We start from the raw sequence: 10,787 nt of genomic DNA on the forward strand, positions 1-10,787 counted from the left end.
ATGTGGTTTGATTCTAAAATCTAACTCAGACATCCTAAGCTTTGGCCGTTCACCATTGGAATCCATGTTTAACGAAATATCTCTCAAATTCCATGTTCTGCATCTTCTCCATTTCCACATCACACGGTAAGCAAATTAAGGTAAATGAAACATATTCATCTTATGAACACTTTGTTTTAATAATTCCTTATTAATATATTATATGCATTGTCCACTCTGTCTACAATAATAAAAAATGCATTTGAAGTAATGCATATGAATGCTTAAAAAAATAAAGGGGGTTAAAAAAGTTCAAGAAGTTCAATATAACGGTTAACATCAAAAAGAATTGAAAGAAAAATCTAATTAAACCAATCATTCTCTTTGCTCTTCATTGTTGCTAGAACTGCTTCAACATCCTTTGGTAGAACATCAACTGATCAGTTTATTATTAGATGACAATGACGTCACATTTTGATATAATTGGGATGCGAGAGAGGATCAGTCACTGCTCTGCGGCCAAATGTAAGCTTTTGTTCATTCTCTGTAATATATTAGTTCTCTGTCTAGATTTAAGTTTTCCTCTCGTTGTAAAAGAAACTAAATTAATAAGTAAAAAATAAGAACTAGCCTGTCAAAACATGAATTTTGTCACCGTCAATTTATCGCGCGTCTATTAATATTCTTCTTAAATGTAAAGAAGAATCAAGAATTAACATAAAAATTTAAAAATTATTGTGATTATTTTGATAATATCAACTATTAACAGTAACTCTAACTCAGAATCGTATCTCACTTGAACGAATATAAGTGCCCACTTGATCAGGAAAATTAGTGTCATGTTGCGGATTTTGACTGCTAGAGAAATTTTGATTTTTAAAGGGACCAACAAGGAAATAAAATTAATTAAAGAGATAATATAATTTTTTTATTATTGTAAATAATGTCTCCTGATGCAACTCCATCTAAGATTTGAATCCAACCGCTAAAAAATCACCCTTACATAGGTTGTCACGAGGGTGACCTTGTCACAACACGACTTTGATACGCATTTTGTGCTTCTTTTATCTTCGAATTATCAAAGCATAAACATAGAGAGTCACTTGAATTTATAGTTATATGCATGTTTTTAAGCTCTTGATTTGATTTTGTAGGTCCATTTAAGCCTTAACACTTTTTTCTTAAAAGAATTAACAAGATTTCCTAACTAGTACAGTTATTAAACAGATCAACATCTAAATTGTATCTTTTACTAGAATACTTAGTCATACACTTATCTGATCTTTTATTGTCATTCCCATCGTTCTCATCTAGTTGGGCTAGAGTAACTTGTTGTTTAGTATTCTCTAATACAGTGGCGGAACTGGAAATTTAGTGTAGGGGTGGCTTTTAAATCGGACCATTTGTAGAGGGCTGGTTTAAGCCCATTAGTTTAGATCTAATTTAATACCTTCACCAAAATAGGTAGTGCAAAAAAAAGGTGGTTTGGGCTTTTGGAAGTTGCTCAAGCCAGGTCAAGCCTGACTATAGTTTGGCCCCTGCTCTAATATAATATCTTCTTCCCGAAGTACTCTTAGGTGATTCTGCTATCATTATATGATTTAGAGTTTGGCAGTAACTGAGTAAGTAACTGTGAAGGGATTGTATACATTGACTTATCTATTAAAGTGTAATGTACTTTTTATATTCTACATTATGGTATGAATACTTATAAATTTAGCATGAATCTCACCTTAAGCATGATCTCATTCACTAATTTTGAAACAACAATTGGTGATTCAAAAGCAGCATGTGCTAGAAAATCCATTGACTTGAGTTTTACTTCGTCACAGACTCCCGATGAACTGAATAGGATTGGTGTTTCTTTTTAACTTACTCATTTTACTCAAATTGTCTAGATGATTGCTTATCAGTATTTTTTGTGTAAAATTTTACTTCACCAAAATAGTTCAGAATTTGATGTACGAGCTGAATCAAGCCTCGAGTCAGACTTCAAAAAGTTTTAAAAATAAACCAATAACATCCACATTGTTGCAGGAATTTAGCAATAAATGTCACGTTTTTTTTTTATCAAAAATACTTGGTAAGTTTTTTTTTTTTTGAAAGAAAGGGTTAAGTGTAGTTGCAGGAAATCCTACAACATACCCCTTGTATTATCATGACTATGATTTCTAGATCTAAATTTATTTGATATGAAAATAAAGATAAAGATAATGAAAATAGAAAATAACACACAAACTTTACGTGGTTCGATCAATGTGATCTATATCCACGGGGTTAGGTTTCACTATGATCATTGAATTACATTGAGACTCCATTAATGAGTATTTGGAGCTCTCTCTCTCTCTCTGGTTTTTGGGGAAGAGTAAGAAGATAATAATAATACCAGTCTCTTTTCTCTCTCCTACCTTTTTCTTTATATAGGATGTTACCTAGTGGATGACGGCTCATATACAGCTAAGACTTTCTCTAATTTTGGATCTGGCTTACGGTATTCTCGGAAGCTTACAAATATAACATTCGCAACATTCTTAATTTTCGCAAGATCATCACACTTTTCTCATGTTTAAGTTGATGTCATCTGTTATGTCGTTTCCGAAATCATCCTGCGATGTCTTCGCGATGTGTTGTTAATAATTTCGCAAGCATATTCTTCTGTGCGAGATTCTGATCCTACATCTTGCCTCTTTTTTCTTGAATATTGCTTGAAAAGCGATCTTTAAGAAAAAATCCACTTTGTAGTAGTAATTGTTGGAGGAACGAGCGAAAGAATATTGGACTTGAAAAGTACGTACTTGCCTCTATTCTTTTGTGAAGTTCTGGAGTGTTGCGAAGTAAATAAGAAGTATCATCTCTTGAAGTATGCGAAGTATGAAGTATCCTTGAAGAAGTATAAGAAGTACTCAATCCTCGAAATATATAAGAAGTATCCGTCCTTGAATGAGAATAATAAGTATTGCCTCTATTCATGCGAAATTATTACTCCATTTTTTGGTGATGATTCTTGTTGTTCATTAGTGAACGTCCTCTTTGGAAATGATTCTTTCCGAGGAGATAAAGAACATAAAATGTTTTTTTGGTAATCCATAGTTGCTTCTGTTCTTTATCTATGAGGGAAGAATCCTTGAGAAAATGTTGAATGTGCGAATTGTTTCCTTATTCTTATATTTGCCTCTGTCTCATGTTTTGTGCTTATGCGATAGTATAATTTCTTCAAGTTGCTTATAATTGTGCGAAATAATTGAGCGAAATGATCATATCGTTCGGAATAATCACATTCTGCGAAATAATCACATCCTGCAAAATTCTGACACATTCTGCGAAATTCTGACACATTCTGAATAATCCTACGGAACTCTGAATAATCCTACCAAATTCTGACACATTCTCCGAAATTCTGAATAATCCTGCGAAATTCTGAATAATTCTGCGAAATTCTGCGATATTATCGCGAAGTTCTGCAATATTATTCCGTACAGTTTTGTAAAGTACTTGTGCGAATATAATGTTTATGTGATGATTATGTTATGAAATGTGTATGCGATGTTTATGATATGAAATGCTTATGCAATGCTTTTATGATGCGAGTATGATGCTTGTATGATGAGAATGCTTATCTATTACAATGTATAGCTAATGTTTGCGTTACTTAGCTCATTTTGCACGCTAAAATTGATGTAGCTTTAAATTGCCTCCATTCTCCATTTCTCTAGCTTTTTCTTTAGTGTATGCATTCCTCTTCGTGTATTTATTGTTCCTCACAAGTTCTTACTTGTGTTTCATCTTTCCTTTTTCCTGCACTATTAGTATCTCATAACAGTATGATCATAATATCAAGTCTGCGGCATTTTCACTGCCTCAGTTTCATTTCCACGTACATATTCGCAATCTTGTTTGCTTACATATAATCATTATGGCAAGCTTACTTGCTTACTCATTTTCTGATGTGATCTTATTTTTCCTTCCTAGTTAAAGGTCTTATTTTGCCACCTCTTGTCATTGCGACAAAATCGCAGGACGTCTTTGCACTTTCATGCAAAAACCCATTGATCTTTCCTTAACTTTTTCTTTTGTATTATTGCCTCTTCAGGATTGTTGCGCCAATATGACATGCTTAAATATTCTTGCGAAATCAAATCCCCGTGACATTGTCGTCTTGCGACGAAATCGCATGACGTCTTTACAGTTTCATGTAATGACCCATTAATCTCGTCTTATATTTTTCTCTAGTATTATTGCCTCTTCAGGATTGTTGCACAAATATGACAAGCCTTAATACCCTTGCGAGTAAAAAGCCTCATGACATTTGCGTCTTAAGACACTTATCATCTCCCTAATGGAGGGTGCCTCCCTTATATCCCCCCTGGTTGCCCCTTCAAGGAGGCGTAATTCTACCATACAAGGTTAGATCCTCCCATCCGGTCTTAACAACAACCAGTTTTTTTCGCAGCCTCTTATCCCTTTTACCTATAAGGCTTATGGTTATGAGACTTCGCCCTAAGTGGGGTTTTCTTCGGGCCGAGTGCAATATAAGCCAAAACTTGTCAAGAATGGCAAGGACGTTTCAAACGCCCCTGGCACTCTTGACTCAACCGTGTACCTCGGCGCCTTGATCAGATTCTGCACTCCTTGGGAGTGTCATTATTACCTTAGTCGCCCAACCTAAGTCATATGCTTAAGCTGAGAATCCAAGGTGCCTCTCCCGGATGGGCTTTATTGACCCCAAATATCCATGACTCAGGTTCCCCGTGGCGATGTAACCTTTCCCTGAGCCATGCAATAGGTACCCCCTTATATGACGCACTTTAGGTTTTACATTTGCCTCTTGCGAAATTTTATTCGCGAACTAGGGTGTACGCCATAAAGGTTCGCCTTTATCTGCGAAATTTTATCGCGTTTCTGCGAAATTTTCGCGTCTCTTTGTTTCTGCAAAATGTTCGCGTTTCTTTATTTTCTCATTCATCTTTTCATTTTTGTCATCTCTTTCATTCATTCTTTCATTTCTGTCATCTCTTTTATTCTTCTTTCATTCTCATAATATCATATCATTTGAATCAAAATAAATATTCAAGAGAAATTCTAATACATGGTAACTCTGAAATCTTTGTAGTTATGAAATCTTTGTAATTCTGCGATTCCATCGCGTTTTGTAAATCAAATCAAAAATCTTTTTATTCTCTGCAAAAGAAATATTCTAGAGAAATATATAAATTGAATTTTCTCAGTTTTCTGTAATTTTGAAATCTCGCAATCTTTGTAATTTTGAAATCTTTGTAATCTCGAAATCTTAGTAATCTTTATAATCTTTGAAATCTTTGTAATCGCGCGATTGAATCGCTTTTTTGTAAATCAAATCAAAAAATTTTTTATTCATTCTTAGTATAAAGTAAAATGTTGAAGGAAGTGGTACTTATCTTTCATGTGAGTCATTGTTGTTGTCAAAGAAGTGAATAAATGCCTTGAAATGTATGAATTTCGCGCAGCAAAAAGAAGTGTGAGAAGTGAGACTTTAACCCTTGATATGCTTCTTGGATTTTCTCGCACCATACCAAACTAAGCCTCTTTTGCGAAATAATCAAAGTTCTTGCGAAGTAATCAAATTCCAACTGTGTAAGAGGAAATTTTGTATAAATTTCGCATAATAAAAATAAACATGTGAGAAGCAAGAATTGATCCCGCGACCTGCTGCTTGCATTCATGCCTCCTGACCAACTGTGCTAACCCTCTCTTGCGAAATAATTAAATACTGTGCGAAGTAATCAAATATCAACTCTGCGAAATGAATATTTGCGAAGAAAAAATTATTTGGTCGCAGGGAGAATCGAACCCATGTCCTCTAGTTTGCATACTCCTTCTCTGACCATCTGCGCTACTTGTTTCTTGCGAAAGAAACACACAATGATGTACTTTATTCCATTTCTTCGCCTTTAGGATTTCAAAAATGTGCGAAAAATTAAGCTTGATGAGGGATTCGAACTCAAGTCTTACAACTCACTCTAGCGAAGCTTGACCAACTGTTCAAGAATCTCTTTGCGAAATAAACGCACAATGTTTTTCTCTTATTCTTTTATTCCCCATGCAAATGAGAAGAAAATGAAAAATATGTGTCTCTGCGAAATTTGAACCCGTGACCTATCGCTTACTCGTCCCAGCTCAAACCATCTGTGCGAATTTCTGTTTGTGATAGAAATTGCAGCATCTGCCTCTTATCTTTTCTTCGTCCTTCCTTAACTTCTTTCACATTTGCCTTCTTCTCCTGAACATGAAAATCTTCCACTGAAACTTACGTTTTTTCCTCAAATTTCACCACAACAACTTATTTTTTTCTCTCACTCTTTTCATGTCTTTGAATTGTTGATGATGTTTACTCCCTGAAAGTGTGATTACTCCTTTGAACAATAGCTAATCTTCATGAAAATTTCTTGAATCAACAAGTTACAGGAAGGATAAATCCTTTACTCGTTCCCTGTTTCTAGCGCCATTATGTAGTTGCAGGAAATCCTACAACACACCATTGTATTATCATGACTATGATTTCTAGATCTAAATTTATTTGATATGAAAATAAAAATAAAGATAATGAAAATAGAAAATAAGACACAAACTTTACGTGGTTCGATCAATGTGATCTACATCCACGGGGTTAGGTTTCACTATGATCATTGAATTACATATGAATTACATTGAGACTCCATTAATGAGTATTTGGAGCTCTCTCTCTCTCTCTCTGGTTTTTGGGGAAGAATAAGAAGATAATAATAATACCAGTCCCTTTTCTCTCTCCTACCTTTCTCTTTATATAGGATGCTACCTAGTGGATGACAGCTCATATACATCTAAGATTTCCCCTAATTTCGGATCTGGCTTACGGTATTTTCGGAAGCTTACAAATGTAACATTCGCAACATTCTTAATTTTCGCAAGATCATCACACTTTTCTCATGTTTAAGTTGATGTCATCTGTTATGTCGTTTCTGAACTCATCTTGCGATGTCTTCGCGATGTGTTGTTAATAATTTTGCAAGCATATTCTTCTGTGCGAGATTCTGATCCTACATTAAGATAATTAGATTTTCTCGTTAACAAAACTTCTGGTATCTGTGTTATTTCTTTTCCGCATTATATTTTATATAATAGAAATTATACAGGTTGTACGTTCGTGATCATCAATTGGAAATCCAACCTTTGATTGTTGATTGATATTGATTGATCCTTGGACATTGGTATTTTGTACCGTCCAAGTTATCTCTCTTTGATAAAGACTCGCAGATTTCTATTTGCTTGAGTAAAGATCAAATCGAGAGATTGAGATAATAACTCCTTGAGATGCTTTTTATCTAGGTTGAGTATGACTGTTATTGGGTGGTGTTGTTAGATTGTTAAGAGAAATATTGGGTGGTGTTGTTAGACCCCCGCTTTTTCAGATCTCACCCACAACTAAGAGTTGCTACGACCCAAAGTCGAAGACTTTAATAAACAAATATGTATCACACAGAAAGTTTACGGTAATAGATAAATGTGTCTCCCACGAATATACCTACAAGTTTTGTTCCGTCTTATGTTCCCGAAGAACAGCCTAATATTATCAATCACCTCACAATAATCTTAATCGACGCAACTAAAATAGATATTGCGGAATCACAAACGATGAGACGAAGTGTTTGTGATTACTTTTATATCTTGCCTATCGGAGATATCAATCTCAAGCCAATTATTACAATTATATTCGTACGATAGAAACAACGAGATCAGATCACACAACTATAAAAAAAAGTAGTATCTATCTGGCTTCACAATCCCAATGAAGTCTTTAAGTCGTTAACCTGGTTTAGAAGAAGAAAGCAAAGGTTAAAGGAGAATCGACTATAGATTAGCACAACTAGTATCACACGTAAGGTGTGGGGATTAGGTTTCCCAGTTGCTAGAGTTCTCCCTTATATAGTCTTCATTTGCAATCAATGTTAACTTGGTAACAAAGCATTCAATATTCACTATTAAATGAAAACCTGATTAGATTCAAGCTAATATCTTTCAAACGTTAGATCTAAAACTAGTTCGCAGACTTATCTCACGCCACTATTCCGGTTCTCTTGATCAACAAAGTTCGCAAACTTCGGTTCAAGGAATAAGGACTTATACATATATGTGTTTCCACAACAATGTTTATATCCTCCAATGGTTATATTATCTAAACTCTCATTTCAATTATTGAAACATTCTTAGCGGACGTTGATATTCTATAGTTGTGATTCACAAACTATTTTTCGTCAAAGTAAGCAATTTTCAAAGTGATTGAAACTTGTCATGACTTTCGTCACTAGGTAACGATGAACTTGGCTAAAGCAAAAGCTTACCAACACATATTTCGAGAAATAGATAGGCGAGATAAACTCGGCTCAAAATAGCAAATGTGTATAATTTAAAACTATATAGCAAAACGACTTTTGTCTCAAGATAGGAGATAAATATACTTTTGAGTGATAGATAAGTTCAAGTATCCACATACCTTTTAGTTGATGAAGATCCACCGGTTCCTTGAGTAGTCCTTCGTCTTGTATGATGATTGCCATGGAGTTCTTGAGCTCAAATACACTTTTTATCCTAGTCCGAGACCTTAGCTATAGTAGACTAGAAATCAAGACTTATAGTTTTGATCACTAACATTGAAAATCATGCTTGAGATAGCAACGCATGCGAGTTCGACCGAGCAATGATCTAACAATCTCCCCCTTTGTCAATTGTAGTAACAAAACTATCAATACATATGGAATACAAAAAATAAATAAATTAACTTTTGTAGCTCCTATTCCATACTCCTAATCTTCAACATTACTTGAAATCTTCGTCACTTCCAAGTACTCTAATGATCCCAAAGGTTGTAAGTTCAACATCATCGTTGTTGAAAATCCGTAGCTATAACAACGAGAAAACCTAAGTTCTCAATCATTGTGATACAGTGTCATAGTATCATTACACAGCGTCAAAGTTCAATTGTATCACAACTTCAACAACAATACTATGGTGATATGTATCACTCCCCCTTAGTCAATACTCCATCTCACTTGGAAACCGCTCCCCCTTACATAATGATCCGAAAATCATATGTATTTACAGTGTGAACTACATATTAATTCTCCCCCTTTTTGTCAATAAAATTGGCAAAGGTACAAGAACGGGTGATACGTATTGATCTCTGTACCTTGGTGACTATTATTATAGAGGCGCAATTCAGAATAATAATAGACGAAAAATAGAAAACAGAACACACTAGAAACCAGTTCCGAAGAAATATATATTCTCTAGATTATGAACAAGAAAACTATTACAATCCTCTCTTTATTACGCTCACAATCTCTCTAGGTTAATAACCTTAAACTATTTTCTAAGCTTGCTTTTACAATAATATATATTTCCTCACAAACTTATCTCTAGGTATGTGTGTTCAACCTCTCTTTCTAGGTGTCAAAACTCACTCTCTAGATGTCTTAGGTATGAGCTAAACATATCTATTTATAGCTTTAATGGTTTCCCAAACCTTTCTAGGAATCTATTTCCTTTTCTAGGTTTAATTCCTTTTTCTAGGTATATTTCCCTTTCTAGGAATATTACCTTGTCTAGGAAATATTTCCTTATCTAAGAATACTGCCTAAAAATCAGTATTCCTTCCTTAAATTACAGTTCTATCCTCAATCCTTCTTGAGGATCACTAGTTCCCTGAGAGAAGAAGATACACATGTATCATGCGCCCCCACTCAAGAACTTGAACTCTTATGAAAGTTTGATTTGGAGGTTAGGGAACCCGAGAATTCCTTTCTCCATGATGAACCATCTCTCCTTGTTGGGAACTTGACTTCGACTTCCAACTAGAAAAGCATCCTTATCTTCTTATCCTGTCTTAGTGTCTCTTCGCTCCGTAATGCAATATTCTTCGAGTGGTTCTTATCTATCAAACCACAATTCTTCCACATGTGGAAAGATTATCTTGTCATCTCCGTCATTATCTAGTAATGGTGGTTCAGAAATCTTCAACCTTCCTAGGTTGTCTTCTTGTTGTTTGGTTTGGGTTTCCAAACAAACACTAGTCGGCTTCTCGTCAAGAGAACGGATAAGGAGAATGAACTTTGTACTAGAATTCACCAACCGTTTTGCCTGAGTGGCTGTAATCAAGCTCGCTCCCTCAAGAGGAGAGTTAATAGCTCTATTACAAAAGCTTTCCCATCTTTGGTAAAGGTATACTTTTGCTCCCTCCTATGTAAAACCGAATCTCGATCCCACAAGTAAGGACTACCAATTACAACTTGACAAACATCCAATGGAACCACGTCGCATGTAACTTCATCAATGTATGACTCATCAAAAGCAAACTTGAACGTGCACTGTTCTGCAACCTGTAGCCCACCTTCCTTTTAAAGCCACCCTAAAGGATAGGGTTTCGGATGTTTTAAAGTTTTCAAACCCAACTTTTGTACCAAAGAATGTGAAAGTAAATTCTTTTGACTTCCCGGGTCTATAACATCATCTATTAGTGTTGTCTTAACCTGCATCTTAACCGTGAAGAGTTGTTCCCTGGTATCATCTTTCGTAAGTTCTTCTACTCCTCCTTCCATTAGAGAGAGATTTTGATTAGGTTTTGTTAGTCCTTGGACTTCTTTTGGAGCTTGTGCGACTAGTGTTTCCATCATGGATTCTTTCTTCTGCAACAACAATACTATGGTGATATGTATCACTCCCCCTTAGTCAATACTCCATCTCACTTGGAAACCGCTCCCCCTTACATAATGATCCGAAAATCATATGTATTTACAGTG

This window comes from Papaver somniferum, chromosome 5, assembly GCF_003573695.1.
Source record: "Papaver somniferum cultivar HN1 chromosome 5, ASM357369v1, whole genome shotgun sequence".
Lineage (NCBI taxonomy): Eukaryota > Viridiplantae > Streptophyta > Magnoliopsida > Ranunculales > Papaveraceae > Papaver > Papaver somniferum.